Below are 14,548 nucleotides of genomic sequence, written 5' to 3' on the forward strand. Positions count from 1 at the left end.
TTACTACAAATAAACTGGCAAAACATACTACTGAACAATTGGTTTAATGTGTGGATGAAAAATGGGAGTGAGAAAGGACATATCTGCTTGAAGAACAGATGAATCCCACAGTGTAACAGTGGTACCACTTTCCTGGTCATCCAAGTCTCTGTCCTTTCTTGTGGAAAGCAGGAGAATGGAGGGATTGGAAACAACTCCTTACCTACCGAGCAGTTCTTTCAGGCTCAGTGGAGCATGCCTGGGGACTTGGAGGCTTTGAACTACTCCTAGAGGTCCTTTTTCTCCCTGGTTAGAGAAAACTCGAGATAAATCAGAAAGTTTGTCATCAATGACAAGCTACTTGTGATTGTGGACACATCAGTTAAGACCTCTGTGTCACAACCAACATACTTACAAAAGGAAAAATCCTTTTTCTATAATCTATAAAGGATCTAAATCCTTTTCACATTTATAGGTGAATATGTAGTTCTTGTGTAATGTAACAATTGGAGTGCAAACATTCACCTTGGTGAAACATTGCCCTTCAGGGCAATTAGTTTTAGTTTATCTCTGCACAAGTTAAATATTGATAATAGTGTTTGTGACAGTTAACCTCCCCTTCCTTGAATATCACTGGTGGTCTTGTGAGGAAAAATATTCTTAAAAGCTGAAAACCCAAGACTTTCATTCGTTTTTTTCATTAACCATTATTTCAGACTCTAAATATTTTATTAGGTGAAAATGAAAAGAACCCTAAACTTTGTTTTTAAAACTACTTGCAGATCAAAAAATATGATCAGACATGGCTATTTAGCTATGAGGTTACCTCCAGGCTATGAATATAAAAGAACATTTTTCAGCAATTTGAGTTCAAATTCATCTCCCCTGAATTAGTCAGCCAAAAGGCAGTTAGATAATTCCCCAAATTAGCCAGCTGCCTTTCAGTTGCAAAGAAATACCCTAAGGCCAGATAAATCATTTTGGCTTTATGTCCCTTAGGCAGTACTTTGGATGGTAGACACTCATACTGAATGATCCAGCTGCCTTTTATCTTGACCTGGGCATCTGGATAGCCTGAAGCTTGCAAGATGTTCCTATGCCAGGCCCACAAGATGATCTGCTCCTTCCCATCTATGATTCAGGACAGCATTTCAAACATTTATCCCATCACAGCTCCTTTCTGCAAGGACAGTTATTGATTGTTTTCTAGTATGGAGGAACAGAAAATAATTGGTCATTTAAGTGGTGGTAACAAGGAATAGCAATTACTTAACTATTTTACAGACACGAACTCATGTTCCTAAACACATTTCATTCCCAATTCCTCTTTTCACTCCTGACTCTGCGTAAAGATGTAACAGTCCCACATTTGGAAAGTTGGAGTGTTACATAATGAAATGGTGATAATGTGTGTTTGCTAATTGAATATGTAATGAAGGGATGGTTCTCTATGAAGAGCAAAGCTATGGAGAGTTTAAAAGATCAACAGGACCTTGCAGCTTCATGAATTTTGAGGCAATAACCGCATGCTTTTCTCCAGACTCCCCAGATCTACCATTTTTACCTGAGACAGAAAAGACAGCAAGTCTTGTGAACTCTCTCAGTGTTGTCACTGTCAATGGCATGAATGTCTATGAAGAAATGATTCATATCCTGGCGTCTTCAGCTGCCAGATTCAGCTATGATAACAGACAGCACCTTACCCCTAGGAAGGAACACACATCCCATGACCAGAGACATCAAGCTGAAGATGCAATTAGAATAATCATACTCCAGCAATGCACAGAAACACTCAAATATGTAGTCACCCAGAACTTCATTAGGAAGGATAATGTGTATTTTCCCAACTTCTGAGAAAGCCATCTGTCTCTCACGCCTTCTGCCAATGAAGTCTGCCTGCCAGAATAACATGGATAAGATCTCTCAGAATCCCAGCCAGTGAAGGCGAAGTGCATCTACTGATTCACTCCACTACGGGATGACAAAAACTCTTTGAAATCTCAGTATATGCTCACAAGTCTTAGGAAGAAATAAAAAAGAAAATGTGTTCCAGTGGAGATTCATGCACTGCAACAAACATGTTTATTTTTGTTTTCTTTGAATATTGCTCAAGATTTAACAAGGAATGATGGAAAAAAAAGAGAATAAAAAGAGGAAATAGATGAAGTAATACCACTATCATTATAAAATGATTCTTCAGCTATGAAAATTGTTGTATATCTCTGAAGATATCAAAAAGCAGAATAATAACACAAAAAAAGCATTCTATTTTCCTAAAAATGTACATAAATTTCCTTTAAAGTATCATTTCTTTCTTTCCTTACACATGATTCACTATCAATAGGTTAGGCCTTGGCTAGGCCTATTTCTGGAAGTTTTGTCCTGTTGCCAGGAATAAACATTGTTGGATGCTTTTGGAGGAAGGAGGCACACTAGATCCTCTCAAAAAAGAAAGAATATGGAGAAAAGTAAAACTTGCCTAAGCACATCTCAGAAATTGCAAAAGATCAGGGATGTCAACAAAGTGTATCCTATCTCTTGAGATATTTTAAGGCATTCATATGTCTCTTGATATCCACAGGATATAATCCTTACAGCCAGGGACAAACTTGATCACTATTGCTGTGCTATCACATCCAGAAATCACTTTTGAGAACAGAAGCACCGATGAGAAAAGACACCTGCGGCCTGAAAATATAGTGATTGATTTCTTTCATGAATGATTTGCCACATAAATATGTTTATCCACTTTCTCTGATGCTTTGTTTTGGTTTTTTTTCAGTGTAAACAAATGGTGCAACAAGAATGTCAAGCTCCTAAAGGTTAAAATGCGATTAAGATACTATTGTTCATCAGCAGATAAAGGTTTTAGGATTACAGTGAATGTTAGATGAGCCCTACTTCCAGTCAATGTCTGCACCATGTACCTGGAGGTGAATTAAGTGCAGTAAAGAAATGGCTTTCAAATTCATAAAAACTAAAAAAAAAAGAAAGAAAAAGAAAAAGAGAAAGTCTTCTTATTACCAGATTGACATAAGTGGCAAACAGACAGAACAGAATATCTGTAAAACCCATTAATCTTGTGTCAAAAGTCACATTGCTGTAGATAAATTTCGGTGTTTTTTTCCTATAGTCCTGAATATCACCATGACATGGCATGACCTGGGAGACTATATAACAATTGAGTAAAATTTGAGACTAAAATAAATAAATAAAATATAAAAAGGTATTTTCCTTTTTGACAGCTAAAGACGTTAAAACATCACTTTATGTGGCAATTATGAGAAAAAAAAACAAACAAAACCTAGCTACTGTAGTTTCAAATGAATTGGAGCAGAAAGAAGGGTTACTTTAACCATTTATAGTCTTCATTTTATAAAAAAAGTGGTTTAGCATTAATTCTTATTTTCAATTTATTAATAATTATAAAATTGCATAGCCAGTGCACCTATGTTCCTACCACAGAAAAAAATAATCATCTTTCCTGTAGCTCCTCAAAGTAACATGCTTCAAATAGAGCATATGTTTAGCATGTTATTGAGCATATGTTAATTAGCATGTGCTTATTGAACTTGAGTCCATCTACTTTTCTCTGTGAGGAACTATTCTTTAGGAGATGGATGGAAGCTGAATTTATGAAAACAGTCTGTAGTAGATTTTAAAAACCTGTTATTAGCCCATTATATTCTTAAGACTCCTTTTTCTGAGGTTTTTTTCTGTATGCATATGAAGCGCTATTTGCAGAAAGCCAAATTCTGCAAGACAATCTGCTTTCCAGTTATATGGTATGTTGCTCCTTTCTAGATTTTCTGCTGACAGTTTTGCCTATTCAAATGCTCCATCTCTAGTGACAAATATAGAAGGCAAATGCCCATTCAATTTTTTCTGCCTGATTTATCAAGTACAGTAACTTTATTGCATTAAGTAACTCTTTAACAGACTCATCAGAATTATGAAAATACGGTAGAACTTCCATATATAAACACACTTTACACAAACATCCAGTCTTGATCCTCTAGTCCAGGGCTCATGGTGGCACGGGGGAAGTCCATTATCAGGATTGAAGACAGAGGTGAACTGAAAACTGAACCACACTGAACTTTGAACAGGTGAAAATGCATAGGGTTAAGGACTGCCAGGACCAGAGACGCATCAGTGAGTTCTTATTGCTCTCACCAGCCTGTAACCACCTTTTCCTGTGATTCTCCTTCGTAACTTCCTGTTACCCCATCTGTTTCTACGCCTTGGGCTGCTCTGTCAACAGGAGCAGAGTCTGATTATGATCTTCATGTTTACCTGAAGGAAGCCAGGTACTCAAAGCCTGGGGACAAGAACCCGCTCTAAGGCAGGCAGCTGGGGGCTGCCACCACCACTTCCACTCAGGAATCATAATCCCAACATAGCCATGCTAAGTATGACATCCCTGAATAATGACCTTACCCTTGCCATTACACTGCTTCCATGTTGACCTCCCTGCAGCACTGGACCATGCTTCTGTTTCAGCCACACAATCCTCTTCATCATCACTCCCAATAGCATGTTGTGACTTTGCAAACACATTCAAGAAGAGGAGGGAAACACCTTCCGTCATCAACATCGTTATTAACAAGCTCTCAGGAAAGGAGATGCTCTTGGGATGAATTAGTGACTTCTTATGCCCTAAATTAGCAGTCTTTGAAGAGTATCTCGGGGATCATCCAGCACTTGGGTTCATTTAGCCCTCTACCACACCCACAGGGCCAGTACATTTTTCATCAAAAATAAGAGTCAGGAGGAGATAGTTTAGAGAAGACTATTACACAGAAAGACAGTTGCAAGGTAGTCAGGACAACCAGAAACTGCTGATACACACAGGACCCTGGCAAGAATATTTGTATAAAACAGCCCTTAATAATTCAGAACTAATAAGTTTAAGTAGGCTGTGCGTGCATATATAAAATTACAGAGTTTATACAGATTTTACTCTATAGTTTCTCATCACAAAAGAGAAAGAAAGCTAGATTATTTCACTATATGCAAAAAAAGAAAAACAAAAAAGAAATTCCACTTAACATGTATTCTTTGACCTATTTGTTGACTTCTGTAGGAAGCATAGTTTTCAAGCCCAGTGGGAAAAAGGTCACCTTTTATTCTTCTTCCTTGTTTGTATGCTGTCTACAGAGCTATGCTATAATACTATAACTTTATAGTTATTTCCTTTTTTTAAACAAAGAAACATCACAGAAAAGATAAAAGATGAGATCGTGAAACTATTGTGTGATGCACTAATGAAAGATACCACCTGCATTACACATTAAAATGAGATTTGGAGTCTTTCAATCTACACACTGAAGTACTGGAATATGGCTTCAAGTTTATTCTAAAAAGAAAACTCCTGAATTATTGTACAGTTAAGTTATCATCAAGATAACTTTAGGTACTAAACACTCACAAATACATTTTCTGATTTATGCAGAGAACCAAATGTATTGGCTTGAATAAAACAGCAAGAAAACACAAGCGATTTAAAATATTTCACTGCTCTTATTCATTGAACTCATATTTTATCCAGTCAGCCCAATGTAGTCAAGATGCACTGACACCTTCAGAGCAATCCAACCACTATAGGGGCTGCCCATGGAGAAAGAAATGTACCCTCCTTTTTCTTTGTCTTCCTTAATGGCAGCAGCAGATTTTGTGCAGCTGTGTAGTGAACTGAGCTGGGATGAAGATGCCTGAAAACTGTCTCCCAGAACCAACTAGTCAACCAATCAACCTGCAAGGCCACAACCAGGCCAGCACTGGTACTAGAAAGCAGTAGCAACAATGAACTGAGGGTGGCAGGAGACCTTTCCTTTTAGTTGATGCGAGACTCTCTCAGTGACAACAGAGAACAACAAAATTAGTTGTTGCACCAAGGAAATATTTGAATCATATATAAATGGCAGGGGGCAGCTCTAGTGATTTGGACCAAAAGGAGGACCAGATGCTCAAGTGATATAAAGCTATATAGCTGCTCTCAAGCAAGTGACGTGCTTCATATTAGAGGTTCAGGCTAAATTTTCACTGCTTAGATCCACCAGTCTAATATAAACAAGGAGGAATTTTCAGAACTTGTTATCAATAAATTGAAATAAATCACTGGTTATCAATTTGTGTGCGGTTACCAGAGGACTACATAACTTATCATAGTATCGAAGTACCTGTATTTCTTTGCCATCATTATTTTTCATCCATTAAAACTGCAAAGTATTTAGAACAGGGATATGTTTATAACCTGGATATGCAGAAAGTTACACATATATTGGCATTTCAAACATTTTTAAATCAGCAACTCTGATGTGAAAAATAAAAATGCATTAGATTCTTTTAAGAGAGGATCTACCTCCTGCACGCAAGCTCAGGGTAAGAATCCTCTTTTGAATACTGAGTGTATCCCAGTTAACTACAACATCCCTTTTTTTTGGACTTGGGAATACGGAGAAAGATGATGGGTCATCAAATGCTGTTATTTTCTACATTAGTCCTGTAACTCAAGAATATTTTATCCTCAAAATGACTGGTCAAAATAGAAAATTACCAAATCAGAGATAATAGCCTCCTGAGACTACAACATGAATTAATAATGTCCTTATTGTATCAAGGTCCATCCATGGAGGTGTTCAAGGTCAGGTTGAATGGGGCTTTGAGCAACCTCCTCTAGAGGAAGTTGTCCCTGCCCATGGCAGGGGTGTCGGAAGTAGGTGATCTTCAAGGTCACTTCCAACTCAAAGCATTCTATAAGTCTATGAAATATCTGTGAGATCATCTGATTTTATATTAATCCTTCTTAGGACTACTTTGAATAAGTAAACAACAGAGGAGACAAATACATAAGATAAAATAAAAATATTAATTAAAAATATAAGGTTAAACAGCATTTATGAACTTTCAGAAACTTAAGTCAACAGTGATTATAAGCATCCTACATAAATTATGTATGCACATCATACAGGAAAATCAATCTGAAACTGTAATATGTAAAAATGCATCTAGAAATAGCTTGAAAGTGCCTCTCTGTGGGAATAAACTTTATACATATACATTAATTTTGGTTAGGAGCCAAAGGTCGTAGGTTTGAAGAATTATTCAATTTCATTGTCTAAGAACTGGTGCTACTTAGCTTTCCCTCATTACCTGGAAAAGAAATCCCAGCGGAATATGACAGTTATAGTCAGTAACAAAAAATATAAATTGAAACTCAGTGAAGTGTTTAGTGGCTAAGCTAAAGTACAGCAATGGAGTAGAAAAACCTTCTGGAGTAGATGGACTGGTAGATAAAAAAGACTTTGGGTGTTTTTGCATTCACACTTTTCATTAAGGAAAGAGAGGTCTAACTTGAATTAAAGTTCAGAAAATCTGTCAAAGTGAATACTTTTCCCAGAAGCACAGAAAGCTGTACAACTAAGCATCTTGAGATATTATGAAGACAAGAGGTCAGTAGTATTAAGAAAAGGTTACAACAACAAGAACAGGATATTCTCTTCACACTTACTACAGTGCAATGAGCATCTGATATCCACAAAGACTGATCTTCTGAAGCTAGCACCCACAACCTTCCTACGCTGCATGAAATCCCTGAATAATTAGACAGGGTTTGACAGGCTTTGCACTGAATGTCCATGATGACAATGGAATTTGAATTAATTTTTAAAAAGAAGAAGTGAGATAGGTGTTAAACAGAAATAAATTTAAATATGTAATTATCAGGTTTCTATGGACAATGACGATGCAACGAGTTATGTAGAAGAAAAAGCTTGTTATTTTTCCCTCTAAGTCATACAGAACAATTCATATTTTTATCCATAATAGTGTTTTCAGGATGTTTTTTCTCAGTTTTCATCATGAAAGGTAATTGTCATTCTAGACAGGGAAGATACATGACACTCATTCAACATTTAACACCAAATATTATATAAATATTAGGAAGAGTAGGGAATAGGTAAACTTTGGAGACAGTTGTACCACTGTTGCAAGATAATCATGGTAGATCGGAAACAAAAATATATGATTTGAAGGTTCTAACATGCTGCAACTCAAAGAGGCTGAGGTCTGCCTGCTAGCCAGTTTTATTAGTTCTCGTGGCAACAGCAATAGTGTGAGGAACTGGAACAAGTTGCACAGGAAAGTTGTGAACGCCCCACCCCAGAAATGTTCAAGGCCAGGTTGGATGAGGCCTTGAGCAGCCCTATCTAATGGGAGGTGTCCCTGGACATGGCAGAGGGCTTGGAACTGGATAATCTTTAAGTTCCCTTCCAAATCAAACCATTCTATGATTCTAAGAATAAGGACTACCAAAGACATAATATTTACAGAAAAGCATCTCTTTGGAATAGATACTAGCATAACCCTGAAAAGGCACAGAAGCTATATAAATAGTCATTAAGGGGATAAAAAGGGATGTGTATGCACTGAATAAAATCAAAATAAGTGTATGGAAAATGAAATGTGACATTAAACATAACACTAAAATCTGACAAACTGATGAGAATAAACTATGGATAAAGAATAATGGTAAAAACAAGCTGAAGAGAAATATCTAGAACACAAAGAGATGCTAAAAGGTAAAATATTTGAAAAATACAATGTTCTTACAACTGTAATATGTCTGCATGGTGTGAAAGGGAGGGAAGATTGACCCTTCTTTTTCTTAACATGAATGTCATGCTTCGAATCTGTGGGCTACACACTCTCATCCGGGCTTCTTTCAATATGCACAGTTGAAAGAAGGGGGTGGTTTATCTATGTGGTGATCCGGGGCCAACAAGTTCAGTCTCGGGTCGAAAATCTAAAGCAAATTTAGTCAGACTTCGACCAAATTAAACAGACCAAAATACTTGGGTGCACAGCCAAGATATGGGGGTGGAACTTCCCAAAGTTGCAGAAAACAGATTTCAATCTGTTCGGATCACAGTCTGATCCCTGAACACAGCCAAGGTCACTCAGATTCGATCTGATACAAGCCAATACCAGTCAAGAAAACACAGTAAGGTAAATGATATATAAAAAGGGAGAGAGCTGGGGAAGAGAGAGAGAAGGGAAAAAGAGAGTGACCACATCCATGGGCAGCAGCAGTTCCCTGGGAACACATGGTCAGTGCAGCAGCAGCAGCTTCTTCTGGGCCATGTGGTCCAGGCTGGTGTGATTGAAATAATTGACGGGTGCTGTGTGACTCCTTGTGGGTTCTTTTATAAGGTCAGTCTGTGCCCCATGAGTGTGTGGGGCTGGTCTTGCCATGCATGTGTAGAAGCTCCTTTGGGAGGGTCCAGCCAGGGCAGTCAGGAAGGTGTGAGGGAGAGGGCAGCACCCACTGCTGCATCTGCGCCCCCCATAGCAGCTGGCTCAGGACTGTGAGCTCAGCCAGGTGAAGGAGAGTGGTGCTCACTCCTGCATCTCCCTTCCCATTGAACCCAGTGCCACAGACGTGGCCCTCTGGAGATATCACAAGATCAGTCTTTGGGGTGCACCTGCTGCTGTACCCCCTCCGCTATTAATGACCGATGCCATAAAACAAGGGCACAAATGGCCAGCCTCCAGGTGAAATGTGCAAGGCAAAGAAAGAAGCAAAGTCGGGCTTTACACATGGAGCAAAAAAACTAGAACAGGCTTAGTATGTAAAGGATAGATATTGAAACAGAGCAAATACTGCAGTTTGAAGCTTCTGTGAACATGAGAGCTATTATAATTATTTTAGAAACATTCCTGGAAGCCAGAGTTGTGCTCCATGAAACAGCAGCCAAGCATGTGCTTCACCCTCTGCATCACCTATCTGGACTGCAGGTAGCAGTGCCAAAAAACACCCAAAACTTTGTGGAAGGCACAGAGCAGAATAAGACCTTTGTGACTGCGGTTTCTATATCTCATTGTGACTAAGTGGCATTCTCTAGTGAATGTAATATGTATAATACTTTCTGAGATTGTATGAGGAAAACTATTATCTTTCCCACCACAATTTTATAAGTGTCCTCAATTAAGACTTTTTTTTCCATGATATACTTGCCCTTCCCTGTCACTTATCACAGGTCACAGATGTTAGGTAATATATTCTGTCCCTTCTGTTCGCCTGATAGCTTTTAAAATAAGAAGACACATGAGGTCAAGAGTAATATTAAGTAATGCCATACAGCTTTGCAGTCTTGAATGTGTTAGATTAAAAAACAGTACTTCATGCCAGCAAGCAGACAAAAGTTGGTTTATTCAGTGACTACAAGGAGCTTGCTTAGGACCTAACTTTGTTTAACAGCTTTTTCTCTCAATGGAAAACTAAAAATCAAGGTTTCTCTTTCAAACAATTTATATCCCAATGTGTGAGGCAGAAAATAATACTTGTGAATCAGCTTTTTACTGAAGTGCAAACACTCTGGCAGTTAAGGACTGTTCATAAATGGAGACTATCCCCGCAAAGCCTGGAGTGATCTTCATGTGTACGCTGTGCCACCGACTAACTTTTTCCACAAATAAGCTTAATTCCACAAAGTTAGGTCAACTGAACAAAAGTAAGAAGGACTGTTCAAGCTTCTTTTCCATTCTATATCACGAGTCACAATTATTCTGAGATTTCCCTCTCACTGTCTGTGAGGATAAAAAAGGCATTCTTTCTGGAAAAATACGTCGCCTGATCTATCTTCTCCAGACTTGTAGTTTTCCATTCCATTCAGATCACAGAAATATTATGCGAAAACATTTCTTTATCACTTCAAGAAATGGATACTCTAGTGGACCATACAGTTATTAACTAGGAAAATTAAAAGGGTTACATTTTACTCGCCCAATAAAGGAAAAGTATGAGACAATTCTATATGCAAAGTAAATAATAACTGTTGTTATTACTGTGAAACAGTAACGGTTTCCTCTAAATCAAAGATTGTTTGACAAAAGATTTCTATTAAAAAATAACCAAAACCAAACCAACCCTCAAATGACAGGCAGCTGAAGAGAGTGACCACATTTTTCAGCTTTACATGGTGCTGTAGCAAGCTTAAAACATTTACATGTAGTGAAAAGTTTTGCTTTGTTTAAAGACCTTTCTTTTTGTAATCATGAGCATGCTTTAAATTAATATCTAATGAGACAACTCTGTTCTGTGATTGGTAGTGTTAGAGCTTCTATTTCAGTGCATGAAAAGAATATTTATTTTTACTTGCTATTTGCTTATTCTGGGACAATTAGAGCATTCATAATAGCTGAGAAATTACAGCAAATGAAATGAGAGCAAAACCACTCCCAGGTGACAGTTGCAAATTTTACTAGTTTTCAGTAGAGTTCATTAGATTGCTGATTAACATAAAGTGATGGGTAAAGAGTGTTAAGGGGTTACTTGTTTTCCAGGGTGTTGGCAAAAACATTCCCAGGCTCATAAAAAGACTAAAAAGCTGGGTTCAATAGCTGTCCCAAGTGCATAAAACAGGATGGACGCAGAACTGAGAAACTCACATTCAAAATCTAAATCCTCCTTTCCCCACTCATCTGTCATCTATGCCCAAAGTAACGAAGTTCAGTAGGTCACTGGTGAATATTCCCTAAACACCTCATTTTCTATTTATGTTTGCCCTACTTTGAGCAGCGTTACACCTATCAATGACCTCTATAAAAGAGTTGTGAGGCATACAATCTAGAAGGCTCATTTTTTGACACCCATGTTCAGTTCAAAATCTTGTTATTGTCAAAAGGCAACCAGGAAATAGTTGACGATCTAAGTAAAATCTTAATACTGTAATGAAAATACATGTTACTATAAGTGAAATTACAATAACCCTAACATTCATATGCCAAATTGCCACAGGAAAGCCTCATTAATAATAATTTCAAAACTGCTAACAAAACAATTACAGGAGCACTTACCTCTTTCCTCTAATGTTATGCACTTCTCCTGAAACCCCTCTGGGTGCAGGCAGTATTGAAGAATTCTCAAAGTACTGCTACACGCAGCAAACTTAGGTCCACTCAAGACAATAAACAGTGATTTTTAAAGACTGAATTGTAATAATAGTGATATGTTTGATAAACAAAGACATTTGACCTCTCTGTACTTGTTCAGTTCCTTGCAATGTATTAATTGGAAAGCCTTCGATATGCTCCCTTTGTCAGAACAGATGACACATCCTGCACTAGGAACACTCTTTTGGTATAAAACAAAGCTTCTTCACTAGTGAGGTGTAAAGGGATTTTCCCTTTAATCTTTTCAAGCAAGATTGATTCAAATAATGTTTCCCAGCTTTAACAATATGAAACACATTTAAAATCCATACCATATACTAGCAAAAGGTTCTGATAAGATGATTTTATCAGACACATATAGCTTGTTAATATTATAATTCAACTTCAGTCTTTTTCTCAATTTGGCCATCATATTGTTTTGTTCTACATCTATCTTTAGCGATCCAGCAGTTTTAATCTCAGCATCATGTTGCTTTTACCTTTTTTTTAAAAAAAAAATTTACGTATTAGTCTTTAAATAAAGCACATGAACCAATCCAACTCTCCAGTTCCTAAAGGGGGAACACAGTTCTGAGGACAAAGGTGATTTAGGCCAGAGTTCTGATGGCCACTTGTCCCTCTTTCTACATTAAAACTACTGTTTCTTACAGCTGGGTTTTAGAAGATTACGCGTTCAGGCTGCTACAAAGCTGAGCTATGAGCATTGCAAGGTGATGAATTCCCTCAGCTCTCACCTCTTCTACTGCAAAATTCACAACTAGCAATTTACTTTTACAACAACAACAACAAAATTTTGCAGAAAATTTGTTTACAATTGGGAAGGAATGGAAGCAGAAGGAGGGGCAAGCCCCATCCCAAAATAAGAACCGTCTCGGAGTGTGTTGAAGACCCAAGTTCAAGACCCTTAACTATTTCAGGCAGAGCTCTTCTTACTTAGACTCTCACATACAATGAATAAATTAAATAGCTCAAATAGGCCAGGAGGGAGGAAAGATATGAATAGGTGGTTAGATACGGAAGACTAGTGAAAGGGCACTCATTATTTTTTGACAAATTCCATTGCAAAGGTTCCTTATTTCAAGCATACTTTTGTGCAAGAATGCAAGTACCACCATCCACGCACTGACGTCCTGCTGCCAGGTGGCAGAAGAAGTATAATGTGTGCTATCAGGCCAAAAAACCTGGCTTTCCTACATGGCCATGATGCACTATTAGCTTTATGGCGGTGTTACTGCTTTTAAGTCTTATATATCTCCTAAGTCAGTCACACCAGGGCCCAAAAAGTCTGATACAAAAATGTTGGACTACAGCTACTGTCACAGTAGTACTACAGGCAAAGTCCAGAGAGTCTGGCATCTGCTCCCACCGCTGCAGCCCGTGGAGGAGACCACAGGAGGTGCCTGCAGGCGCTGTGGCAGAGACGTGGGGTCATGCAGCTCCTTTTCATATTACCTCATTTCATCTGTGTGAGGGGAAGCATTAGGGAATGAGTGCAGAAGGCCAAGACTTGACCTGTAGCTACACTAGGAAGATAACAACATGAGACATTACAAGGCATTACAGAGAGTAAAGAGAAGAGCAGCAGCTGGCCAGCTTTGACTGGTGACTAGACTAATAAGACAGTAACATGATAAATTGCAGAAATGGGAAACATTAGAGATAGCAAAATAGGGTGTAGCTTCAGAGTTGCTGACCCAAAGTAATAATTGCCAGGGCAACCATGCCACACATACTGAATAATGCTGTAAAAATAGGATTAATAGGGGATGAGGTGTTCATCTGAGAAAGAAAGAGGATGTTAAAGGGCAAAAATCTTGGGTAAAGGAAAGAAGGAAAAGTGAATTTAAGGGATAGAAAACTACGTGATTTGGACTGTACAGGCACTTTCAGGAAGCCTGATGACTAATTACCACAGTGAAACCAGAAAAATAAGCCCGTGAGACTGTAGATGCATGTTCACCTGGAGTGAGGGGATGGAGGTGGGTTATGGTAGAGTGAGTGAGAATGCTTTCTCTAACATCAGCAAAGGCACATTTTGTAGGGATGGACTAGACTCCCTAATTACCATTGCCATGAGTGATGATAGAGAACAGTGCATTTTCACATCCGAAAAAATTTTACTGGTGAGATAAGGAAATAAAATATAAATGTAGAGATAAGGAAAGGTGGAGATGTGACAGACATAGGTCTTACGACTTATACACATTTCTCCAAAGGGTACTGATCTAGCCATAATCCTCAGTAATAACCACAGAAACGTAAAGGAAGTAAGCCAAGTAAGTTTAAGTTAACAAATAAAAAACAAAGATTAATTATTAATTAGACAAATTAAAAAGACAAATTATTAATTAATAATTTCAATATTTCTCAGTCTTTACCATCAACTCTGAAATCCCAGGATGATTCAAAAATCACTGAAAAGTTTAATATAGAATTGTATCATCAATCATATAGTTGTCACCAAACATACTTCACCTTCTCAAATCTAGTGCTAACTTCTGGAATGACAATCTTTCCTTAAGAATCAGTGCCATAACACCACCCCTTTCTAAGCTAAAATGTAATTTGCTCTCCTTTCCATTGCCAATGTGTTGGTTTTTGTCTAGGCAGATTC

At 37.9% G+C, this 14,548-nt stretch overlaps 1 long non-coding RNA gene across 1 annotated transcript; it reads right to left on the reverse strand.

Moving 5' to 3' along the window:
• Nucleotides 1–222: 222 nt before the first annotated feature.
• On the reverse strand, nucleotides 223–4,537 carry LOC128852306 (uncharacterized). Its single transcript, XR_008450061.1, has 3 exons — nucleotides 4,420–4,537; nucleotides 1,544–1,684; nucleotides 223–285 (listed from the first exon to the last, which is right to left on the reverse strand). It is a non-coding gene; the product is annotated as an uncharacterized LOC128852306 (long non-coding RNA).
• Between the last annotated feature and the right edge of the window lie 10,011 nt (nucleotides 4,538–14,548).

The sequence above is a fragment of the Cuculus canorus genome, chromosome 1, assembly GCF_017976375.1.
Source record: "Cuculus canorus isolate bCucCan1 chromosome 1, bCucCan1.pri, whole genome shotgun sequence".
NCBI classification, from domain to species: domain Eukaryota; kingdom Metazoa; phylum Chordata; class Aves; order Cuculiformes; family Cuculidae; genus Cuculus; species Cuculus canorus.